The following is a 27,033-nucleotide window of genomic DNA, read 5'->3' as shown; positions in this document are numbered from 1 at the left end:
ATGTAAATCTATGTTGCTTTGTTATAGCTAGCATGTTGTTAGCATGCTAATGTGTAGCTAGTAGCCTCAAGGTTATGTTAAGTGCAGAAAACGTAATATGGTGTGACACTTTATCATAATGGTGTGACTGTTTTCCTGTCACGCCATATGACTTTTTTGTCACACCATATGACACAAACTGTAATTTCCTACAGATATAGCAATAAATAACAAAGTCCCATGTTTCTTTTGTCCATTTAAACATTTGTTTTAAACATTTTCACCTAAAATCTGCAACTATCCACAATAAATTGTGTTTAATTTCGTTTTATTCAGTCATTGCCATGTTATTCAATGTTAAAGCAATTTTCCTGTTGCTGTTTTTCCTGAGTAATTGTTTAATCAATCTGTAAAGTTCAGTACTCACTAATATGTAGGTTAAAACACAGTTTGCTTTGAAAAATGAAGATATGATCATACGGTGTGACACTAAATAATTTGGTGTGACGTTCCAAATAGTGAAAAAAATCATACCTTTATTAATGATGAAACCATTAATGTTTATGGATTACATAGCAAATAGTCTAAGGAAGAGTCACAAATATTTGTGTAATTTTAGAGAAAGTTTTGTCACAATAAATGCAAAATATATTGAAAGACCGATAACATGGGCCTCACATTGAGTGTTGATTACGAAAATAATATACAGATTTAATACATTTTCACAAAACTATAGTGGATCACAGGTTAGTTATGATAAAGGACTTTGATAAAGTGAGCAACTTAAGAAAGTTGTACTCCATTTTCATTTTATGAACAATTATTGCCATGTCACACCATATGACGATTTTAGGCACAAGTACAACAAAATGCTGAATAAATTCTGATTCCAATAAAATATCTAAAAACAAAATATGTTTCCATAAAGATGAGAGTGAGTAGAACAAAAGTAAATCATTTTATTCCTGTTATTTAAAGGTTTAAAAAAAACACTTTTTTTGGGGTGTCACGTGTGACGGCCCCCTGTGTATGTATTGTACTGTATTAGGGTATATAGTATATTGTGGTATATGGTATCTTATATTAGGTGGTCTGGTGTAGCTTTATATATATTATATTTGTTATTCACTTTGGTTAGTTTGCTTTGCTATTCCTAATTCCCTTTCTCCTTGTGTTGCAGTGGATTGGGGAGCAGAGCTGTGATGATCAATCAGCCAAGGGTCGGCACCTGGGCCCAGGTGCCGACGCCCTATATAAGCCTGCCTCCCCAGTCCCTTCCTCAGCTCTGTGTTATTCAGTTCTCCTCTGCCCTTCTCCCACCATGCACCTTTTCCATCATTTGAGTTAATACATACAACATGCACACACATCTCACTCATGCATACACGCACCACACTACTGACTACTGATTTCCACACCTCATCTGTTTGACTTTGATTTTGGTATGATTTTGACTTTACCTTACCTTTATCTTATTTTTGATTACTTAAATAAATTATTTCATTTGAGTACTGTGTCTCCCCTGTATTTTTGTTGTGTACTTGGCTCCCCTAGGCCAGGTATCTAACAAATGGGGGCTCTGTCCAGTGAATTAGGTGTGCAGTGAGTTTGGAGAGTCAAGTGACTTGCCCTCCTGCCTTTGTTCTCTGCTATTGTTCTCTGCTGCGGTAGTCTATGGGCAACTTGGCCTTAATTAATGGCTTGTCTGCGCCGTGGTTTTGAGTTTGTGAATGAAGTGACGTCATTTGGGAACCATTCCGGGGATTCCCTTGTCATTCATCAGTCCGGTGAGTACAAACTGATAAGCGATGTTTACTTCAGCGTACACGCTTAATGTGAATGTACTCGGACTTTGGGAGATGCAGTAATTTGTTTGATTTGAAGTTGATTTATTAAGTTTGGTTACTTTGCATTCGTTTTGATTAAGTTTGTGCTGGTGGAGAAGTTTTCCTGGCTGTTGTGCTGCTAAAGTAAATACATATATATATATTATAATTATAATTATTATAGTATAGTAAAAATATATATAGTTTGCTTGGCTGGTTTTGTTTTTTATTTTAATACGAGTGTCTCTGGTAGGCGCGTTTAGTCTCTGGTATAGAATATAGCTCGCTGGGTCTAGGCCGGGGGGTGGTTTAGGTGCAAGGTGCGGGTGTAGCGGCTGTGCGTACGCACGGTCGTCTCGGGGGCACAGCTGAGGGGTGCATGCGGGTCGCCAGTTTCTGGTTGCCCTCCCTGCCTCTCGGTATCAGCTAGGCCTTTGCGGTGGCCTTCCGTGCATAAGTACCTCCCGCAAACCGGCATGAAGACGGGTGGAGCATAGCTTGGGAATTATATAGGCTAGAGGGGCACTTGTATTTTTTTTTGTGTGTTTTGTTTCTGCCAGCTGTGAACTTTAAGCACGCACAGAGCCATGGTCAGTTTAGAGGCATTTATTGCAGATCCGTCTGAGGAACTGTTATTGCAATGCACCAAAGACCAACTAATTAAAATAGCAGACCAGTATAGGATTAAACTGGATTCAAATGATAAGAGGACAAAGGAATCCATAGCAGTGGTTTTAAGGCACCATTTGTTTAAAAAGGAGTTTGCCGAGTCAGAGGAGGTGTCTCCTCCTCCGTTAAACGCCGCATCGGCGGTGCCTGCGGGAATGATGTCAGGGGCAGGCTTGACTTTTGAACAACAGAAAGAGTTGATGATATTGCAGGCTAAAATAATGGCTGACGCCGCTGAGGCGCAGGCTAAAATAATGGCTGACGCCGCTGAGGCGCAACATAGAATTGAAAGAATGAAATGGCAAGTGGAGCAAAACAGGCTGGACCTGATGAGGGACGGTAAGATTCCAGCTGTTGCACAAGTGTCCACCACAGGACCTGCTGAGTCCGCAGGGGGTTTCGATGTGAGTGGGAATTTACGTTTGGTTCCAAAGTTTAACGAACGTGATCCAGAGGCATTTTTTGCCATGTTCGAGCGTATGGCTGACGTGCGTAATTGGCCTGATTCTGCGCGCACATTGTTGTTGCAGTGCGTATTGACTGGCAGGGCGCAGGAGGTTTATTCGGCGATGAGTGTGGCTGACAGCCAGAATTATACTCGTGTCAAGGCAACGGTGCTGAAGTCGTTTGAGCTCGTCCCCGAGGCATATCGCCAGCGTTTTAGGTTCAGGAAGAAACATGACAAACAGAGTCATCTAGAATTCGCACGTGACCTGACTACCAGTTTTACGCGCTGGTATAATGCCTCGGAAGTAACCGATTTCGACGAGCTATGTGATCTAATGATATTGGAGCAGTTCAAAAACTCCGTTCCACCTCGAGTGGCGACGTATATCAACGAGCAGAAAGCGCGCAACGCAACAGACGCAGCGGCGCTCGCTGATGATTTTGTCTTGACGCACCGTGGAGAGTTTAAATCGGGCGGTGGCAACACTGCTAGTGAGTCTCTCGGCCGATCTGATAAACCTTTTCCTGCTGAAGCTAAAAGTAATTCTAATGGCAGTGGTAATTTGCGTGAGCCAGACAAGATGTGCAATTACTGTCATAAACGGGGCCATTGGAAGTCTGAATGTTTTAAATTGAATGGAAACCCCAGGACTCATAATTTTGCAGGGCATTCGCAACCAAAAGGGGCTGGCGCAGCCGCTCCACGTCCGGTGTCCACTTGTGCTACACCTAATTGCGGCCCAAATAAGGACACGTCAGTTGCAGCACTGGATTCTTACCGCCCGTTCATCATGAAAGGCTCTGTGGCTTTGCTACAAAATGGAGAAGAAGTGCCAGTAACTATTTTGAGGGACACAGGTGCTTTTGACTCATTTATTCAGGCTGGTGTTCGCCCTTTAACTCAGGATTCTGACACGGGTGACAAGGTGCCTATCCGTGGCATAGATATGAATATTCTGTGGGTTCCCTTGCATAACGTTTTGCTCAAATGTGAATTATTCCAGGGGGAAGCGAAGCTTGCTGTGCGCCCAGCACTGCCGATCCCAGGGGTGACGGTGATTCTGGGGAACGACCTGGTTGGTGCTCGGGTGTGGGCAACCGTTCCTCCACCGGCAGTGGTGACATCTATTCCTTTGCTAACTGGGGGGATGGATAAAAGTGAACGTGACTTTCCAGAGGTTTTCTCAGCATGTGCGGTGACACGTGCAATGGCTAAGTTAAAGGGGAACTCTGAGTCAAAAGAATCAGTTAAGTCTAAAGTGTCTGACAAATTTGCAATACCTCTGGCTGATTTTCCATTGTCCATAACACGTTCAGATCTGGTGGCAGATAGGGTTGGGATTCGTTAGGATTTTAACGGTTCCGGATCCTTCCCGGATCCCTCTTAACGGTTCCGGTTCCTAACGGTTCCCTTAACGGATCCCAATACATATTTTTTCCCCTTTTTTCTGACATACATTATACTTGTATTATAGTAGTGCATAATAAACACAAATTCAATAATACAAAGCCACTTTATTGCACAGAAAAAAGCAATTGTACTTTACAATTATGAGGTAGGCACTAGGCAGACAGCACTTTCAAGTAAGCACTTTTTTTTAAGAGTTTGTCTCACAGACACAGTATCCTCTTGTTTAAATTAACATACTGTAATGAACATACAGTTACAAATACAATTATGCCTGTTTAGATACAAAAGTAAAGGTGTAGGCTAGGCAAGTAAACAGTAAACAACATTTGCACTACTGCACTAGTAGGCACTGACTGCACTGGCAGATATTTCAGTAAACGTAAGTAAAAGTGAGGTAGAAAAAATGAGGTAGGCACAGTAAGGCACTACTGTTGAATTGCACATTTAGGCTTTAGGCCTGAGAGCATGCAACTTCTAACAGTTCTTTTGCAGGAAAATTAGCTTATCTGCTACTTCTGGACGAATCCTACACCTCTCCTCGCTAATAGTGTCTCCCGCAACTGAAAACACTCTCTCTGATGGTGTTGATGATGCTTGTACACACAAATATGTTGCAGACAAATCATACAGCATGGGGAGGGAGTGCCTACTCTTCCACCACCAAGCAGCAGGGTTTGTGCCAATGGCCAGAGGGGCCAGGTTCCTGTAGTGATTTATTTCCATTTCTGCTCTCTCAGAATATGACAGGGGGCGCATGGTCTCAGCTTCCCTTCTAACAGCTTTCTCTTCCTCTTCAAAGAGCTCTTCTAGGGGTGATATTTTCTTCTTCTTGATCTGCGGACTGGGATGCTGCTGACTCTGTGTCTGAAATATCAATAGACAAAACATCCTCCTGTTGGTGATGATTTTGATATGACCAGAAAGTGTTCCCAAGAAAATGAAAATGTTGTTAATCCTTACCTCATCAATCTCCTCTTCCCCTTCCTCGTCCGTGTCAATCTGATCAGAAACAGTGCTCTGGCCCTGTGTGGTGGTCTCACTCTCTGCTGCACCGTCCTCTTGTCCGCCTGCCACTGGCAGCTAAAATACAAAATTGTTCACTTTAGGCTGACGGCTATTAGACGGTACCTTGTTGCCACTCGTTTACCTTTATTTCTTTTTTTACCTGGTGCTCAGCCTCGTCTGGACTCGCAATCTTCACTGCTGCCGTCTTGAGCCGGGCCCAGACTTCATCGTTGTCCACTTTAAACTTAAATCTTGGGTCCATTGAAGTGGCCTCCTCCAGAAATTCTGATATGTCAACATCCTATAAATCACACAACAACAGAATAGATGCACAGTATAACTTTGTAAAGTAATACTATTAATTTACAAGAAGGCCAATTGTATTTAATTTGATCCATTTGAATACCTTGTAGCGCTTGGAGAGATCAGTCCACACCTTCTCCTTAATAGTGATGGCAAAGGTGGAGTCTCCATCCTTTACTGCAAAGTGAGCCTCCAGTTTCTTCAGAATGGGAAGAATTTGCCCACATGTTGGCATGTTCTCGCTCGATGCAGCCAGGGTGCAGGTGTAGAGGATTCCCATAAGCTTGGTGAACTCCTGTGCTTTCCTCAAGTCATCATCTGTGATTCTGTCCAATCTACCAAAAATGCAGTATATTGTACATAATGTTGAAATGGTTAGGGAAATCATATTTACAATGAATACATTATAAATGTGTGTGTGTATATATATATATATATATATATATACATATACACACACACACACACATTTATAATGTATTCTATATAAGGTATTATATATATATACACATACATATATAATTATTTTTTAAATGCTATACTCACTTCTCTGCTCCCTTTTTAACTCTTTGATCCAGAACTGTTGCTTGGACGGCTGGGTATTGCTCTATGAACCTTTCGATCATCAAGTAGGTAGAGTTCCAGCGGGTTTTCACATCAAGCACCAGCTCATGAATCAGTTCTGAAATGAAATAACAAACACACACACACACACACACACACACACACACACAGAGAGAGAGAGAGAGAGAGAGAGCATATACCTAAAATAAATGCCATTTCATTCTTAAGTGAAATTTCAAATGAAATACATTTTAACCATTTAACATACATTTTAAAAATCGACTTACTCGGAGTAAGGAAATGCTGCTTTTCTTTCATGACCACCTTGGCCATGCTGGTCTTCCTGGTCCAAACGATCACTGCTCTAATCTTGGCTGCCCACTTGCTCACAGATGCAACACTGCAGGCCCTTTGTGCTCCCAAGTTTAATGTGTGTGCAAAGCATCCAACTTTGAGGACCTTCAGCCTCTTCACAGCCACATCCATGTTGGAGGCGTTGTCCACAGTGACTCCAACGATAGATTTCCGGTCCAAGCCAAATTCTTTTAAGATGGACTCGATCTCTCTCTCCACAACTGGTCCCGTCTGTGCTTCGTACACTGCTTGGGTCTTCAGGACCTTTTGATGGAGCTTGTCTTTAACGACATAGTGCAGGGTGACAGTGATGTAGTGGTCTCTCGTGACAGCAGTCCAACCGTCAGAAGTGATGGCAAACTTCTTGACCTGTGTAAGGTCTGATGTTAAGTTGTCTTTCTCCACGTTATACCATGCATCTAGAAAATTGTTGGTAAGGGCATCTCTGGATGGTGGTGTATACTTGGGGTTCAGAGCTTTTAACATCTCCCTGAGTAGTATAAAAAGAAAAAGTGATTTCCTGATTACTACAGCTAAATAATACAGTACCAATATTACTACAACATGTACAATTATTATTTAAACTTCACCACCACCACCACCACATCATTGCAATTTGTACTGTATATTTGTGTCATTAATGTTCAGATTAATTTAATATGAATGACCAGTTAATGGAAACAAGCCAGTGCTTTGTGTTATAAATCCCTGTATTGAACTGTACATCCCTGTGCTTTTTTCTGTAAACTGTTTATATAAAGTAATCAATCATTCAAAGCATGCACAAATATGCACCTAAAGTGTGGGCTCTCCACAGTCGAAAATGCATGTGCATCCATCACAATGAACTTCGTAACAGCACGGTGAATTTCTTCAGTCCTCTCTTTCGTCATCCTCCCAGCTGCTGCTTGGGTGAAAGGAGTTGATGCACTGGTGGTGCTCGCCTTTTCTGTATTTCATATAGACAAAATATAACATTATATTCATGAACAATTAATTTAGAGCCAATTTAAAAGCAGTTGATTTGCTACTGCTAGTAATTTGTGCATTGAAGTGCAGAGAAAAATGATTGTTTTATTCATGGCTCTAGTTACTGTTAACGTGATTCATAAAATATCAGACAGACTGTCACAGACAGACGTCGAGTCATTGGCGTTCTAAATTAACACCATAAACAGTTCAACAACAAAGTATAATATAAGTATATCTAATGTTACTAGCCTGGGGAAAGTGAACCAGCAGCCTCGTCGGTGGCGTCTTCATCATCAGCCTCTCCCCCCGAAGGCTGTGTTGCTGCGGGGCCGGGCACGGCTTTTTTCCGAAGGCTATCGAACACTTTGCATGTGCCTAGACTAATACCGTGCATCGACTTGAGATGCTTTCTCATTGCGGACGTGCAACCACCTTTACACGACACGATGGACTGACATTTTATGCACTTTGCATTGAAAGCATTTGCCTCTCTGTGGAAGTGTAACCATACTTTACTTTTTTGCTGTCTTTTCGACATTTTTCTCCTCTAGTAGTCTCGCTCGCTCCGGTTACACACGCTTGGTTCATGTGGGCGTGCCGCTTCCTCATTTCTCCCAGATCTCCCACTGACTCTTGTAGGTGACGTGACGTCACCACAGCCGCTCGTATGCATGCACAGACACAGCGGAGCTAAATTATGACTGATGAGATCCGTTTGCGGAACCGTTCATAAAAAAACAATGGAACCGGGTCCGGATCCGCAATGTCGGAACCGGGTCTGAAACGGACCCGGTTCCGAATCCCAACCCTAGTGGCAGAGCAGCAGGCGGACCCATCTCTGAAGGGGCTGGTGCCGCTAATACGACCAGAGGACGAGATTCTTGACAGTGCTTGTGGGTATTTTCTTCAGAATTCCTTGTTGGTGAGAAAATGGCTGCCACATAATGGAAGGTTTGTGGGTGAACCGGTGTTTCAAATTGTGTTGCCAGAGAAACTCCGCCAGTCAGTGTTGAAGGTAGCACATAATGAATCAGGACATGCTGGTGTGAGAAAGACTTATGACAGGCTACTTAGGCATTTCTTTTGGCCTCGTATGAAGAGAGAGGTGGCAGCTTTCATTAAAACGTGTCATACATGCCAGTTAACTGACAAGCCTAATCAGAAGTTAAAACCAGCTCCATTGTACCCCATTCCGGCCATAAGCCAGCCTTTTGAACATCTAATCATAGACTGTGTTGGTCCTCTACCGCCCTCAAGGTCGGGGGCAGTTTATTTGTTAACGGTAATGTGCCAGGCAACTCGCTATCCTGCTGCTTATCCTCTCCGCACCATTACAACTCGTTCAGTTGTACGTGCTCTGTCTCAGTTCATCTCTATCTTCGGCGTTCCTCAGGTCATTCAGTCTGACAAAGGTAGTAACTTCTGTTCACATATGTTTTCTCAGGTCCTGAAACAGTTGCGTGTGCGCCACAATCAGAGCTCTGCATATCACGCTCAGAGTCAGGGTGCCTTGGAGCGTTTTCACCAAACGTTAAAAGCTATCCTGCGTGCATACTGCACTGAGATGGGTAAAGACTGGGAAGAGGGTTTGCCGTGGCTGATGCTTTCTACTAGAGAGGTAACGCAGGAAAGTACAGGATTCAGTCCAAACGAGCTGGTCTTTGCTCATACAGTGAGAGGTCCATTGGCAGCACTGTCTGGAGATTGGATAGAGGCACAGCCTCCCAAAAATTTGATTGACTTCGTGAATGGTTTTCGTCATCGGCTGTACACAGCTGGGGTGATGGCAAAAGAAAACCTAGCATCAGTTCAGGGTAAAATGAAACAGTTGTTTGATCTTAAGACCGAGCGCCGGGTGTTTAGTCCGGGAGACCAGGTGCTAGCCCTGCTCCCCATTGTCACTTCACCTTTTCAGGCGAAATTTTCTGGTCCACACACAGTGGTAAAAAAGGTCTCAGAGCTAAACTACATTATTTCAACGCCTAATCGTAGGAAACCAACCCAGCTTTGCCATGTAAACTTGCTTAAGCCGTACTATGCACGCACTTCTGAGACACCTGTGTTGTGTGTGCAGCCAGAGGTTGGCTTGGCTCATGCAGTTTGCATGGCAGTTCCGGTGTTGTCTCCTAGTCGGGAGTTAGAGGAAGATGGTTTGGGTACACCGGATCCGGCGTTGGTTCATGGTCGACTGAAAAATTCAGAAGCACTTGCCTGCCTCGATAATCTGTTGGCTCATTTGCCTGCGTCCGGCCAGGAGGAACTTGCAGGGTTAATCCGGGAGTTTCCCAGCCTATTTGGTGATACTCCGACATGTACTCATTTAATCGAACACGACATTGACATTGGTGATGCAAAGCCAATAAAACAGAGATTCTACAGGGTTAATTCAGACAAGCGTCAATATTTAGAAGCCGAGGTTGACTACATGTTGACAAACGGTATTGCAGAACCATGTGCGTCTAGTTGGTCCTCACCTTGTATATTGGTTCCTAAACCAGACGGTACTTTTCGTTTTTGTTCAGATTTTCGTAAAGTGAACAATGTCACTAAACCCGATTCTTTCCCACTTCCTAGGATGGAAGATTGTATTGATCAGGTAGGCTCCGCTAAGTTCGTGAGTAAATTTGATTTACTGAAGGGGTACTGGCAGGTGCCTTTGTCAGCGCGAGCTCGGGAGATAGCTGCCTTTATAACACCTAATGGTCTTTATTCTTACAAGGTCATGCCTTTCGGATTGCGTAATGCGCCTGCTACATTCCAGCGCCTTATGAATCAAGTGATTTGGGACATGCCAGGGTGTGCAGTGTATCTCGATGACGTGGTAATCTATTCGGACAACTGGGAAGTTCATTTGGAGCGCATTCGGGAGTTGTTCAGTCGCCTGAGGGAGGCAAGGCTCACAGTCAATCTTGCAAAGTGTGAGTTCGCAAAGGCGACTGTAACCTACCTGGGTCGTGTGGTTGGGCAGGGCCAAGTTCGTCCAGTTGGGGCTAAAGTGCAAGCTGTTGAGCAGTTTCCAGTTCCAACCACGAAGAAAGAGCTTATGCGCTTTCTGGGTCTAATAGGTTATTATCGTAGTTTTTGTAGGAACTTTTCAACTGTGGTGGCGCCTCTTACTAACCTATTGAAGTTTAAGGTAGTGTTTGACTGGTCACCAACTTGCCAGGAAGCATTTGGGCAGGCTAAAGCACTTTTGTGTTCCGCTCCGGTTTTGTCAGCTCCACGCTTTGACAAGTCATTTAAGATCTACACGGATGCCAGTCATGTGGGTGCGGGAGCCGTACTCATGCAGGAGGACAATCTAGGAATAGATAAGCCTGTTAGCTTTTATTCCAAGAAGTTCAACTCTTACCAGCTAAACTACTCAGTCATTGAAAAAGAGGGATTGGCTTTGATTTTAGCTTTACAACACTTTGACGTTTATGTAGGTGGTAGTACCCCTGTTGTCATTTATACAGACCATAACCCTTTGACTTTCCTCAACTCTCTACAGTGTCCAAACCAGAGGTTGATTCGTTGGTCACTCTTCCTACAATCCTATACCTTGGACATTCGTCATATTAAAGGGACGGAGAACGTGGTGGCTGATGCGCTGTCACGGGCTCCTCATGACTGAGGTCCTAGTCCTACTCCTCTCCAGTGGTCCTCGTCTTGGCTCTGACTTTCACCTCTTAAAATGCTTCATTGAATTCGGTTGCTGGGGTGGAAGCCTGTGACAGGTTGTTGGTGGCCTTTGTAGTAGAGGTTCAGTATGGTAGATAGGATGTTTATGTAAATAGTGGTCCGGTGATCCCCTTGGGACCCCGTCTTTATGGGGGGGGGTGTGACGGCCCCCTGTGTATGTATTGTACTGTATTAGGGTATATAGTATATTGTGGTATATGGTATCTTATATTAGGTGGTCTGGTGTAGCTTTATATATATTATATTTGTTATTCACTTTGGTTAGTTTGCTTTGCTATTCCTAATTCCCTTTCTCCTTGTGTTGCAGTGGATTGGGGAGCAGAGCTGTGATGATCAATCAGCCAAGGGTCGGCACCTGGGCCCAGGTGCCGACGCCCTATATAAGCCTGCCTCCCCAGTCCCTTCCTCAGCTCTGTGTTATTCAGTTCTCCTCTGCCCTTCTCCCACCATGCACCTTTTCCATCATTTGAGTTAATACATACAACACGCACACACATCTCACTCATGCATACACGCACCACACTACTGACTACTGATTTCCACACCTCATCTGTTTGACTTTGATTTTGGTATGATTTTGACTTTACCTTACCTTTATCTTATTTTTGATTACTTAAATAAATTATTTCATTTGAGTACTGTGTCTCCCCTGTATTTTTGTTGTGTACTTGGCTCCCCTAGGCCAGGTATCTAACACACGTCACTGACCCACATACTTATGTTTGTAATGTTTATTTTGAATATGCCAATAAAACAGAAACAATTCCTTGCATTTCGCATCACAAAGAAAAACTATTAAAATAAATAGTTAAAATATAGCAAGAAGAAATAAAAGCATAAATAAAAAATAAATAAATAAATCTAAGCATATCCGAAATAGAGTGAAAATAAGTAAAAACGTATAAACTCCCACGCCTCAGACCCCTTCAGAGTTGTATGTATGTATGTATGTATGTATGTATGTTTATGCCTATAATGTATTGCAATATGAAAATGATGCCACTAATACTAGTGGTCTGTTACCACTGAAACAACATAGGCTCGGGCTAAGGGCCGATTCATACTCCTATTTTACTCCTGTTTCGGCGCTGTAGTGCCAAAATGATTTCGGCTCGTCAGAAGTTTTCAGTAGCACCGAAGAGCCGACTTTAGGACGGTACCCGCCCCCCCGAACCTCAAATGACATCACATTGTAGGCTCTACAGCGCCAAACCGACTTTTATTCGGCTCTAAAATAGGAGTATGAATCGGCCCTAAGTGGTCTCTTTTCTGTTCTTGCACTGCTTGCCTTTACATCTGTCTTAAAGGAAAATTCCATACTAGAAGGATGCAGGTGTCATTTTGTGCAAAAGTGCATTATTGGCTATTTCCCCTACCATAAGCCCTCAATGGGAGTTGGGTTTTTGTGCTAATTCACTAATCAAAATAAGTATAGTGAAGTGTGTCGCTTGGGATACTATTTACATTATGAAGAGAGGAAATATAAAAAAAAAAAAATCATGGTATGGTAGGGGAAATAGCATGTAGCATGTGTATAATTCACATTATATATACTTATGGATGTTATAGTTAAGGTGCTAGAATCTTTTTTACTAAAACACACAAATAGGGAAAAGTCAGTGCATTGTATGTGGGATTAACTTGCAAAACACATAAATTAGACTGACACTGTACAGTGTTGATTTCGTCGACTAAAACTAAACGAAAAATGTCCGTCGACTACCTTTTTTCACTGACACAAAATAGAAACTAAATGAAAACTAAGCTATGGGTTACTAACACTAAGACTAAATACTTCGACAATTTCGTCAATAAATAAAAACTAGACTAAAATGTTAGGAAGGGACTAGTGGACAAGAGATCCAGTATTGGCCTAGGCCGTAGCGTAACGGTCTGGGCACCGGACTGGTAATCCAGTCGCAGTGTGCCGTGGGTTCGACTCCCGGACCCGACACGGCCCTTACTGCATGTCATCCCCCCATCTCTCTCCCGTTTCCTGTCAGCCTACTGTCTGTCCCTTCAAAAATCAATAAAAGGCGTAAGCCGCAAAAAAAATATCTTAAAAAAAAAAAAAAGAGATCAAGTATTATTAGGATCCAAGTTATTTTACACATGGTTGCATGCTGAAAATAGCAGATCTACAAGCTCACAACGCGTCACGCTGCGACGCGTTGTGAGCTTGTAGATCGGCTTTTCAGCAAGTGTAAAATCAGCCATTACGACGTCATCGAGGCCCGCCGAAACACATCTCTCTGGTTTTACTAACCACCGTTTCGGTGCTCACCTTCTCACCTAAAACTGGAGCATGAATAGGCATTTGGTAACTACACATACTAGGATACATTTCCATGTTTTTCTCCACATTGGGAGCATCATACTGGGTGTGCAGATTGTATTATATTTTCTACGTGTAGCACTGTCTGTTTGCTACGGTGGGTTCCTCCACAGAAGGACCCACACTACTGTTGGAAGTTTAGATTTTTGATCCAGCACCCAACCCAGCAGGAAATGGCATGGGAGTGTATTGTAGACTATATGGGCTTAATTTCCGTCACCGCTAAACCCCTTATCCCTAAACTTCTTTGCCTTTTTTAGATTTTTGAATAGCAACTAGCCAATCTACATTGACACGTTGTGAGCTTGTAGACTGGCCATTTTAACTATTCAAAAATGTTTAGCAAAATAGCAAAAAAAGGCAAAGAAGTTTAGGAATAAGGGGGTTAGCGGTGATGGAGCCCCACACCCACTGCTTATTGTGGTATCCTGATGGTATAACATTTGACTTTACTACATGTAGGCCTATACTGTTAACAATCTTGCTAATAAAGTATTCAATTGACGAGAGCGGTCCATATTGCGTATAGGCAACAGGGGTAGCCACACTGAATCGTGGGGGGACATTTAATGACAATATTTAAAGTCATCAAATCTGTGACGCAAGTCCAATTTGAGTCTAAAGAACAAGTCTAGTGATAAAATCAGTTAAATATTACCACATTTCTAATTATTTTACATAGGCTATTCTTCTTTATGACAAAACATCCCTTTCAAAGATTTGTATCAGGAAGCCTACACCTCCATCGCCTGGCTGCACCAATGAACTGTTCCGGTTGTACCAAAGGGTGGGGCTTAGTGACATACTGAAGGATGCTCATGCTATAAAAACTGGGACAGTATATGGTGTGTTAATTTCAGTCGTGTTGTCTTGGGCTAGCTTTACTCAGATTTCTAATATGGGTGATGCAAATAGAAATATAGTAGCAATAGACTTTGGTACTGCTTACAGTGGGTACGCCATTTCTATCGGCGGGAAACCAGAAGTCATAGTTCCACAATGGGGAACAAAAGGCGGGCTGACCACCCCAAAGACGGCTACATGTGCTCTATTTGATGAAAATGAGAAATTCATCAAGTTTGGTTATGAGGCTCAAACGGAATACAATCGGGGGAATGAAAAGGCAAAGAAAACATTTCTCTTTGAAAACTTTAAGATGGAACTCTACAGAAATGTAAGTCTATGATATTGTTGATTTGCAAGTAGGATAGAAATGTGCTCAAACATTACAGTGTGTGTATACATCTGTATACATGTATTTATCAACAACATGCATTTAACATTTTCAACAGGAACTCAGCGAGGAGTTAATGATTACAGCTGTGAATGGCAAAAGCATGAGAGCCCTGAAGGTCTTCACAGAAAGTCTACGCTACCTGAAGGACCATGCACTGAAAACCATTCAGGAACAAACCATGGGAGAAGTCATTGTGTCTGACTTCACCTGGGTTCTGACTGTTCCTGCTATTTGGGATGCTTCCGCAAAACAGTTCATGAGAAAAGCAGCAACTGAGGTAATTCCATGTTGTTATTACATGTTGATCAAAATTATTATTAGCTGGAAAATCTCCGCAAATCATCAGCTGATTTATTTTAACTTCATTCATGAACTCCCCAGAAACGTTATGAAATTAAACTTGTTCACTTTGTTCATTAAATGTAACTTGTGGTACTTGTATGCTTATATGATGTGGGAATATCCTACAGTTAATCCTTTTGGACACAGGTTAACAATATTATATTATATTATTTACAAACGCATATTGCCTGTTGTCCAAAATTGATGCTTCTTAATGACAAATATTCAGTAACTTTAAGTCTACACATGTAAAAATATGTTGGCGCTTAGATAGCAACCTCCACATGATCTCCCTTTTAACTAGAGATGTCCCGATATGCCGATACTGTATCGGTATCGGAACTTATTTGTCATATTATTTGTCAGACCCTTAGATCTCCATATATGGAGCTGACCGGTTCCGACATTCCATTATGTTGATCTGACCTCATCAAACCCTGTACACTCAAGACACGCTCCATATATGGCCAGTGCACGCAACCTCGCCCTTTGGCGTCTTACTGGTTATATTGTGATGATTGTGGTAGTATTGTCATAGTATCATATATTGTATCCATTTGCTGGTTGGTTGCTATTGGTTTTGTAATTAATCTGCAATTAATTAACTTAAACTGTAGACATGTAAATGTTCTTTAGTTAATTAATTCTTTCTTTCTTTCTTTCTTTCTTTCCAGGCTGGCATTTTGGACAACAAACTGGTCTTCGCATTGGAGCCAGAAGCAGCCTCCATCTGGTGTAAGCAGCTGCCCTCAAGTGCTTTTCTTGATGAGAACTCAACAAGTGCTAAGTATACCATACAACAAAAACCTGGAACACAATACATTGTTGCTGATTGTGGAGGTATGTTGTTCTGTGATATGATATTGTAATATAGTGTGTGTGTGTGTGTGTGTGTGTGTGTGTGTGTGTGTGTGTGTGTGTGTGTGTGTGTGTGTGTGTGTGTGTGTGTGTGTGCACATGCGTGCGTGCGTGCAAGACAAATTAATACACATCTGTACATACACTAGTTTAATTTACAGTTCAAATATACTGCAAAAATCCTTATCTTTAAATGTATGCAACTACACTACATTCTTCCTCTGTTCTCCGCTTTTTATCCATGTAAAAACGTTCATATTTTAAAGCCTAACGTTGTTGTCTTGCAGGCGGTACCATTGACATCACGGTGCATGAAGCATTGGATGGAGGCGTCCTGAAAGAGCTGCACAAGGCCTCTGGGAATGACATGGGAGGGGAGCACGTTAACAAAAACTTTAAAAGTTGCTTGAAAAAAATATTCTCTGACACTCTCTGGAATGACTATGAAAGAGAAAAACCCAGTGAGGTTCAAAAGCTGATGTATGGCTTCAGTTACCTTAAGGGTACAGATGATAATTTAGAAATATCCTGCCCTTTTAGCCTAGTAATGCTGGCTGAGAAAGAGAAACCGATAGAGGATTACTTTGAGAATGTGCAGGGTGTCAGCTGGGACGAAGGGGTGATCAAACTCTCAAGAGCAAAGTTGAGATCTTTTTTTGATGAAAGCCTGAGTGGCATCACTAAAAGTCTCAAAGAGATCTTTAAAAAGGATTTCAGCATCGACTACCTTCTGTTAGTGGGAGGTTTTGCCTTAAGTGAGATTCTACGCACACACATTACCGAGCAGTTTGGTGCTCAGTGCAAAGTACTGTGCCCTGCGTTGGCCCAGCAGGCCGTTATGCAGGGAGCTGTCATGTTTGGAAGAAGCCCTGACGCAGTGGCATCACGAAAAAGTGCTTTTACTTATGGCATCGCTGTCTCTGGACCGTTTGATGCGTCAAAGCATAAGCCTGAGAAGAAGTTCACAAGTGAGAGGGGTGACCGCTGTCGTGATCTTTTCGAAACACTGGTGACAATAGATGAAGATGTGGGTTGGAACGAAACCAGAGAGCACATCTTAATACCACCGTGTAGAGACACGACATCAGTGACTATCAGGTTTTTCCGCACAGAAAGGAAAAATCCACTATATGTTGATGAGCCATGGGGAATGGAAAAACTTAACTCAATTGAACTTCCGATGCCAGATACTACACGTGGGCTGGATCGTGAAATCAAGTTTCAAGTCAAATTTGGCTTCACAGAAATAACAGCCACTGCCACTGATGTGGATTCCAAGTCAACAAAGTCAGTCAAAATTGACTTTTTGAGCAAATAATTACTGTAGATAAATAAGGGTAAGACTATTGCAGATAGTCTTAAGCAGAGCAACTTGCAATGTAATTGGCATAAAACCTATTCAGAAATGACAGGATCAATGTAGAGTGCAAAGAAAAAGTATTTAATACCAACTTATTTATTCTGTCTTCAGTATCATTTATGAGATTAATATGCTGTACGTGTAGGCTGTCCACAAGTATTAGCTATATATGGTATACTGGGGAAATGGTGATTTTGGTTTACCGTTAAATATATTTTATTTGTGTGATAGGATACTTTATACTGCATTTAGTTTGTTAAGTTGAGTTGTATATGAATACCTAATTCTGACAACATGTGATGTAACTTTGTATTTGATGTTAAAGAGCCATCATACTAATTGTGTATTTGATGTTAAAGAGCCATCATACTAATTGTGTAGACAATGTGCTAAATCAAGTTATTTTGCTAAAATTGTATTATTACAATATATCAATGACCAAATTATGTATAATTTCATCCAAAAAATGATGTCGAATTTTCTTGCGTCTTGGTTTTGGATTACCTTTGTTTTATCTTTGTTGTATTTGACTTGTAGCCTTCTGTAACTGACTCGTGAATACATGTGGTTGGCTTTGAAAATGTCGCTGTTTATAATGATTGAATTTCATGTAACTCTAAATGGTAATGTAACATCTAGGAATTGAATATGAAGGACCCCAATGGAAATGAGCCATGGATATCGTGGGTTATAAATCCTCTTAGCAGACTTTGTCTTGAACTGTCTTTTCCTTTGTTTCTTTTCTGCAAACTGCTAATAAAGTATTCAATCAATCAATCAATCAATCAATCAATCTAACAAATATTACAACCACAATGTGAATTGTTAGTACAATACTTTGGACCATTACGTATTTTTTATACAAACTTTGTGTTGGCATGGCACTTTGCCATCTTTCATAAGTGTTAATTTAGGGGAGACGGGGGTAATGTGAGACACTTTTTACATTTGCTCCCCTGTAGGCGAGCTAAAATGATATATCAGTCAAATTTACATATTTCCCATTCATTTGGGATGTTTCCTAAAAATGGAAATGATTAGAATGAATCCAAGACAAAGGGCAGTGAAAATATGATTGTTTTAAAAAAAGTGGTCAGGTGTCTCACTTTACCCCAGGGCTGGGGTAAAGTGAGACAGACCAGCAAAATCAATGGGGTAAAGTGAACCACTTATTCTTTTCACTTTAAAACTACCATAAAAACACTTGTTTTAACAGTTAGAACACTGACAGCTAGCTTGACAACCACACATTCCAAAACTAATGTCAGACTAGTAACAGAATCATGGGAATTGGTCATTAACCACATTTTCTTTCTAAACACTTGAAAGTAAGTCTGAACAGAATCAAAGACAACATTCTGTAATTCAAAATGTTTTAATTAACATTCAAATGATTAAAACACAACACACACGCACACAATTCACATCTCTACAAAAAGCAACACTTGCTAAAAGAGATAAACGTTTCTCTCGGTCGAAGTTTCCCCCCATTTAACCCATTAAGACATTAAGACAGCAATTGGGTTCGGAACACTTGACCCTTAGAGCAGGCTAGTAGGGGCTCAGCACCATCAGAACCAGCTAGAACAGCTACAGCTACAACTAGGCCTACTCTACATTCCAGCCCTGAAGGTTACAGTTTGTAAATACATCAACGATGTGATTATAATCCATTTCTAATGGATGAAGCTTTGGCCTGGAAGAGAGGTCATCAGGTGGTCTCCAAATGTCTTAGAGTGTTTCAACCCTCAACAACTACACTCTCCAGTTGGCGGGTCAGCAGTGATTTGGCCAAGTCACTGCCCCTCTCCTCCATGCACCCAGCTATAGACAAATCTGTGGAGGGGCGCCCCGGGCACAGCCATCACTGAGGTGAAACCAGCTATAGCATTGGCCACACCAGGTCAACAGGGAACGCAGTGACCTGCTGGCCAGGTGCAGCAAACCAGTGCTGACCACACCCCAGCGACCAGCTCGCCCAGGGAACCCCCCGAAGATCCGCCCACTGTCCTTTCTGTCATGCCTGAACCAACAGGAGGCTCCCTCGGCCTTGTGTGTTCTTGGGGGACTGCAGGCACTGAGGTCTCTAGGACTATGGTTTGCCTCATGCCTAGGGTTCTCCTACATCTCACCAGACTGTTCGTCTGTGCGGTGTGCATGTGTCCATCCTTGTCCAGTGTCCACACTTAGCCTTACTCTGGTGTATTTGAGTCAAAGAAGCCTTCTCTGAGTCGGTGTCACTGGCATTGTTGTTGTCGTTGAATCTGTCCTATCGAGTCTCCCTTCCTCCCCTCCTCTCGGGAGACTCTGGGGGTATTGCTTATTTGTACGTTCTGTAGCTTGCTTGGTGCCCTCTTGCGAGTGCTGCGACAGGGGCTGCTGGCCCCTGTTACCCCGCCAGTCTTTCCTGGAGGTCAGCTGTCTCTCCAGCGTCACTGACCTTCCTCGGTTGCCATCCAGACTTTCCTGGAAGTCACTGGTTTCTAAAGGTGAGGATTTGCTCTCTCTGTGTGGTTCCTCCACGCTGTTTAGGTTGTGGCAGCTTCTTCGCCACATCACATTTCAGAACATGTGCCACATCGTTTTCCTTTATAGCAAATGTGGGTCTCTCCCATGCTTTCGTGTTTCCCAGGATTCTTCTGATCATTTGTGCAATTGTGCATAATTATATTTCTGGTGTATTATCTTCTTTTCTGCCTTGCTCTCAGCGGCTGCCTTCTCCATCTCTACGAGGGCGGTTCCACCCCAGGTTGTCTTTCTGGTGTATCTTGGCATTTCCTACAATGTTTATGACATAGAAAATAAAACATATGCAATGTAATATTAGATTAAAATATGTTTAAGACTGAAGTTAACTTGTGCCTCATGGTGGGGTAATGTGAGACAGTGTCTCGCTTTACCCCAGAGCATTTGTCTCACTTTACCCCACACCCACATTTTGGTAAACAGGACCTCTTTTAGCAATTCAGGCTAATCTTCAGCTAGCAGCAATCTCATGGATGTATATGATGGTAGTTCATCAACGTGTATGATTTAAGTTTTTCTACCTGAATTAATTTGCTTTGACACAACAGCTGATTATGTCGACGACAAGAAAATTTACTTTTACATGCAAAAAACATATTTTTGTGAAAAAAACATGCTTACCACAGCACAATAAGGTCCTCTCCTCCATGGCAGGTAGGAAATGGGAGGGGCTTCAACATATAATGGTCACATGACACAAATGTCTTGTGGTCTTGTGATACAGGGGGTGTCTCACATTACCCAGTGTCTCACATTACCCCCGTCTCCCCTACAACTCTAGCAAGTGGAAAAATCCATAATAATCATATAAAAATGACGACTTGCGGAGTGTGATTATAATGTTCAGTTTTTACCACAATATCAACAGTACACATAGGCCTACTGTAGCATGTGACATGTCAAACTAGGAGGTTTTCATGACTCTGAATCCATTTCAAGCATTAGCTTTGCACAAAAAACACTCCTTGGGCTCAAAACGGCCATAGCCACTTGCCCAAATGTGCACAAAATGTGCTGACCTCATCACATTTCAGCTATGGCCGGAGTGACAAAAACTTTAAAAGTTGCTTGAAAGAAATATTCTCTGACACTCTCTGGAATGACTATGAAAGAAGGTTTCCCAGTGAGGTTCAAAAGCTGATGTATGGCTTCAGTTACCTTAAGGGTACAGATGATGATGTAGAAATGTCCTGCCCTTATAGCCTAGTAAAGCTGGCTGAGAAAGAGAAACCGATAGAGGATTACTTTGAGAATGTGAAGGGTGTCATCTGGGACGAAGGGTTGATCAAACTCTCAAAAGCAAAGGTGAGATCTTTTTTTGATGAAAGCCTGAGTGGCATCACTAAAAGTCTCAAAGAGATCTTTAAAAAGGATTTCAGCATCGACTACCTTCTGTTAGTGGGAGGTTTTGCCTTAAGTGAGATTCTACGCACACACATTACCGAGCAGTTTGGTGCTCAGTGCAAAGTACTGTGCCCTGCGTTGGCCCAGCAGGCCGTTATGCAGGGAGCTGTCATGTTTGGAAGAAGCCCTGACGCAGTGGCATCACGAAAAAGTGCTTTTGCTTATGGCATCGCTGTCTCTGGACCGTTTGATGCGTCAAAGCATAAGCCTGAGAAGAAGTTCACAAGTGAGAGGGGTGACCGCTGTCGTGATCTTTTCGAAACACTGGTGACAATAGATAAAGATGTGGGTTGGAACGAAACCAGAGAGCACATCTTCATACCACCGAATAGAAACACGACATCAGTGCTTATCAGTTTTTTCCGCACAGAAACGAGAAATCCACTATATGTTGATGAGTCATGGGGAATAGAAAAACTTAACTCAATTGAACTTGCGATGCCAGATACTACACGTGGGCTGGATCGTGAAATCAAGTTTCAAGTCAAATTTGGCTTCACAGAAATAACAGCCACTGCCACTGATGTGGATTCCAAGTCAACAAAGTCAGTCAAAATTGACTTTTTGAGCAAATAATTACTGTAGATAAATAAGGGTAAGACTATTGCAGATAGTCTTAAGCAGAGCAAATTGCAATGTAATTGGCATAAAACCTATTCAGAAATGACAGGATCAATGTAGAGTGCAAAGAAAAAGTATTTAATACCAACTTATTTATTCTGTCTTCATTATCATTTATGAGATTAATATGCTGTACGTGTAATAGGCTGTCCATGACTTTACCGTTAAATATATTTTATTTGTGTGATAGGATACTTTATACTGCATTTGGTTTGTTAGGTTGAGTTGTATATGAATACCTAATTCTGACATCATGTGATGTAACTTTGTATTTTATGTTAAAGAGCCATCATACTAATTGTGTAGACAATGTGCTAAATCAAGTTATTTTGCTAAAATTGTATTTATTACAATATATCAATGACCAAAGTATGTATAATTTCATCAAAAAAAATGATTTTCTTGCTTCTTGGTTTTGGATTACCTTTGTTTTATCTTTGTTGTATTTGACTTGTAGCCTTCTGTAACTGACTCGTGAATACATGTGGTTGGCTTTGAAAATGTCACTGTTTATAATGATTGAATTTCATGTAACTCCAAATTAAATGTATATGAATTAGCCTAGGGTGCCAGGGTCCCAGGCCATTTCATTATGATTTTCATCTCTGCACTGGGACCCCATGTTACATGTTTGTTTACAACATTTTACAACAGTAGCTACTGTTCGCCTTTAAATAAATAAAAATGTAATCATCATTCACCTTTAAGCTAAAATAATGATGACCGGGGACTTAAAATCATTGTTTTAATTGATGGCCTGGCATGCCCTGGCACTGGCCTTGCCCCTAAAACGATGAAATCCCAGGCCTGCACCACATTTTCACGACTTTTCAGTGGTGCGCTATGAACTTGTAGATCTGCTATTTTTCAATAGCTAAAGTATAACGAAACACTTAAAACACCAAAAGGGGTTACCGCCCAAATGGGTTAAATGTATCAATTAATTAAATACAAAGGACCTTAATGAACAAGTGGAAACTAGCCCTTCTTCTTCTGTCGTATGTTCTTAGACCTTCAGCTCCGTTGCAGCAAGCCAGTCCAGTGTGTCATTGTCTAGGTCAATTAGCCCACGGTCGCCATTCGGTGGCCGGTATATAGGGCAGCTGGTCAGCACATGTTCAACAGTCTGTAATGGGTCCCCACATTCGCAGTGGGCACTGTCTGTGAGACCCCACTTCTGCATGGATGCAGCAAAGCGTCCCACACCCGTCCTCAGGCGGTTGAGGGTTGTCCACTCCTTGCGGGGGAGGTGCTGGCCAGGAACATCTGTGGGATCCTCGATGTAGTGGTGAAGCCTGGATGGTTCTGCTGCCTTCCACTGGTCCGTCCATCTTGCCTTCACCCAGGAAGCCTTGGAGGTGTCCGCTGGTGTTGTACAGAGCAGTTCCTGGGCCTGTGTGGCAAAGGGCCGCCGGGACTTGAGACGCATGCGCTGTGGTGTCTCTGTGACGACCTTGTGGAGGAGGTGGGCTTCGCTCAGCTGAGCCTTGCGAGCAAGGGCCAGTGTGGCTGCTTCTCGCCTGACCTCTGCGGGGGCGATTCCAGCAAGGACTGGCAGTTGGTTGGTTGGAGTGGCTCGTAAGCATCCAGAGACAGTCCGTAGGGCACTGTTGAGGGCAGCGTCCAGTTTTTGGACATGAGGGCTACGGCTCCAGACTGGGGCACAGTACTCGGCGGTGGGGAACACGAGGGCCTCGGTGGAGATGCGCAGCGTCTTCGTGGACGCTCCCCATGTTGTGCCAGCTAGACGCCTTATCAGTGCTGCACGGGCGGTGGTCTTTCCCTTGACGCTGTCCAGGTGTTGCTTAAAGGACAGAGTTCTGTCGAGCTTCACTCCAAGGTATGTCGGGGAGGACTGGGGCTCTAGCCGGGCGTTGTCAACCATGATGTTGATTTCACGGGTTGCTTCCCTGTTGTAGAGGTGGAACATTGTTGCCACAGTCTTCTCAACACTGAGCTTCAGGCGCCAGTCCTTCAGGTATGAAGACAGGATGTTCATGTCCTCGGAGAGGCCTTCCTCTATTGCTTCCCAGGTTGGTTTTCTGAGCAATATTGCCAGGTCATCTGCATAGCCATACTTCCTTGATGTTGTTAGGGGTAGGTCGTGGATGTAGATGTTAAATAACATCGGTGCCAGCACCGAGCCCTGCGGGACGCCGTTCCTGAGCCTTCTCACCCTACTGCTTTGGCCGTTGCTGGTGTGGAGCCGAAAGCTGCGGTTGCTCAGCATCTCCATAATGAAGCTCACCATGTGCTTGTCTGGGATGGTCTCCAGAAGCTTCATGTGTAGCCCACGTAGCCAGACAGTGTCGTAGGCCGCTGTGAGGTCCAGGAAGACGGCACTAGCCTTCTCTCCTGCCTGGAAGCTTTCTTCTATGTCGTGACACAGAAGGTTCACCTGGTCTGTTGTTGACATACCGCTTCGGAAGCCAGCTTGTTCTTTGGGGAGCTGGGGGTCGATCACTGGGGTGAGGCGTGCCAGGATGAGGCGTTCCAGCAGCTTGAAGGGTACGCACAGGAGGGAGATGGGCCGGTATCCCTTCGGGTCGTCGCTCGGCTTGTTTGGCTTCGGCAGGGCAATCACCTTGGCACGGCGCCAGATCTTGGGCAGCTTTGAGCATTGGAGGCATGCAGAGAGGAAGGAACGGAGCCAGTCAGTTGCCTTCTTGCCTTGGTGTTTCATGTACTCCGGGTGGATGTCGTCTATGCCTGGTGCCTTACCAGTCTTGAGACGTTTTATGGCCAGTTCTATTTCTTGCGTAGTGAAGTTGATGGATAGGTTGGAATCGCACCCTGGGGCCCTGAGCAGCTCGTGGACTCTTGCTGATGTTGTTTGAGTAAAGTCCTTGTCTGCGTTGGGGAAGCGGCCATTGCTCAGCAGGAGCGACGCAATGGAGTTAGCAGTGATGGGGCACTGTGCAGGAGGTGTTGACCTTCCAGTCAGCTTGTTTAGGGTCTGCCACCCCCGTCGACTGGAGTGTGTAAAGTCAATTGACTCCACTGTCTCAGTCCAACGTTGCCTGCGTTTCTCGTTTAACCTGAGAAATAGTTGGTCTGCTGCTTCGTCCCTGTCTTCGCTGGTTTGTGCTTCAGCGTGGGAGCGAAGTAGGTGTTCACATTCGGCATCCCAGCAGGGAACATAGGCTTTACGCACACCACGAGGGATGTTGTTCTTGGCGGCGGAAAGCAGCATCTTGCAGTACGCTTCGTAGGCATCGTTCAGTTTGTTGGAACACGGGTGTGGTAGAGCAGTGACTGCCTTGTTCACTTGTTTAGTGAAGCCTGCCCAGTTCGCTTTGCGAAAGTTCCACCTCTTGACATCCCTCCCTTGCACAGGCTGGACCAAAGATGGGATGGTGTTGAGTGACGGTCGATGGTGAGACCGGGGAAACATGTCCAGGATGCGTCTTACAGGGAGAGACTGGTTGTTGTGCCATTTTGCGAATGCCAGGTCTGGATTGGTGGTGCTGTTCCATCGTGCAGAGTAGAATGTGCGTGGCTCCTTTGGGTCGTATAGGAGTGAAGCATCGACAGTAGAGGCCCAGTCTACCAGGAAGTCACCATTGGCGTTGGAGCTGCTGTAACCCCAGTCTGTATGGTGGCTATTGAAGTCGCCAGCGTACACGGCAGGGGCTGGGACATCTGGCAGGGACGAGGGGACCAGTCTGCTGGGTGGTGGTTTGTAGATATTGACGATGGTAGTGTCTTGCACTTTGGTGTTAATCCATTCTATCTCTGCGCCCTCTGGAGACTGTCCGGCGGCTGACCAGGCCATGTCTTTGCGGACAAATGTGGCCATGCCATGATGTTTACTGGCGATGTGGCCGGCCAAGGTGTACCCAGGGACCATCAGGATGTTCTTGTTCTCCTGGTGGGTCTCCTGCAGGGTGATCACTGTCACGTTGTTTTTGCTGACTATTTGCACAAGGATGTTGATCTTGGCAGTGGTGAGACCTTCGACGTTGAGCTGGAGGAGCGCTAGCTCTGGGGCTGTGGTCGGTGAACGTTGTAAAGACATTTGTTTCGCTTAAGGGCATGCAACCTTGCAACTACTCTTTAGCTACTTGCGGGGGAGGCCACGTGGAGGCTGTCTTCATCTCCCCCGAAACTAGCCCTGAGGGCTGCTTATTCGGGTTGTCCTTTTAGCATTCTTTTTGAATAAAATCTGTTCCATTGTGCTTTTTTTTTTTTTTTTTTTTTTTTCATTCAATTCACTCAATCAATTAAAAAAAGTCACACCAGGGGCCACATGAGGGGCTGCAATTGGTTGGAGCAACGGTGTGCCACAGACACAATACTTGTTCTAAAGGTTGGATCACAAGTTCTAGCACTGTTCTAAGACATTGGTAACTGTCTCATCAGCTTCTCATCTGACTTAATCAACAGGCACTCATGTGACGTGTGAATTCCTCTGATACATACTTATGTTTGTAATGTTTATTTTGAATATGCCAATAAAACAGAAACAATTCCTTGCATTTCGCATCACAAAGAAAAACTATTAAAATAAATAGTTAAAATATAGCAAGAAGAAATAAAAGCATAAGTAAAAAATAAATAAATAAATCTAAGCATATCCGAAATAGAGTGAAAATAAGTAAAAACGTATAAACTCCCACGCCTCAGACCCCTTCAGAGTTGTATGTATGTATGTATGTATGTATGTATGTATGTATGTATGTTTATGCCTAAAATGTATTGCAATATGAAAATTATGCCACTAATACTTGTGGTCTGTTACCACTGAAACAACATAGGCTCGGGCTAAGGGCAGATTCATACTCCTATTTTACCCCTGTTTCGGCGTTGTAGTGCCAAAATGATTTCGGCTCGTCAGAAGTTTTCAGTAGCACCGAAGAGCCGACTTTAGGACGGTACCCGCCCCCTCGAACCTCAAATGACATCACATTGTAGGCTCTACAGCGCCAAACCGACTTTTATTCGGCTCTAAAATAGGAGTATGAATCGGCCCTAAGTGGTCTCTTTTCTGTTCTTGCACTGCTTGCCTTTACATCTGTCTTAAAGGAGAATTCCATACTAGAAGGATGCAGGTGTCATTTTGTGCAAAAGTGCATTATTGGCTATTTCCCCTACCATAAGCCCTCAATGGGAGTTGGGTTTTTGTGCAAATTCACT

Source organism: Protomyctophum parallelum (genome assembly GCF_964188405.1).
Source record: "Protomyctophum parallelum genome assembly, chromosome: 21".
NCBI lineage: Eukaryota > Metazoa > Chordata > Actinopteri > Myctophiformes > Myctophidae > Protomyctophum > Protomyctophum parallelum.
This window is presented reverse-complemented; position numbering follows the sequence as displayed.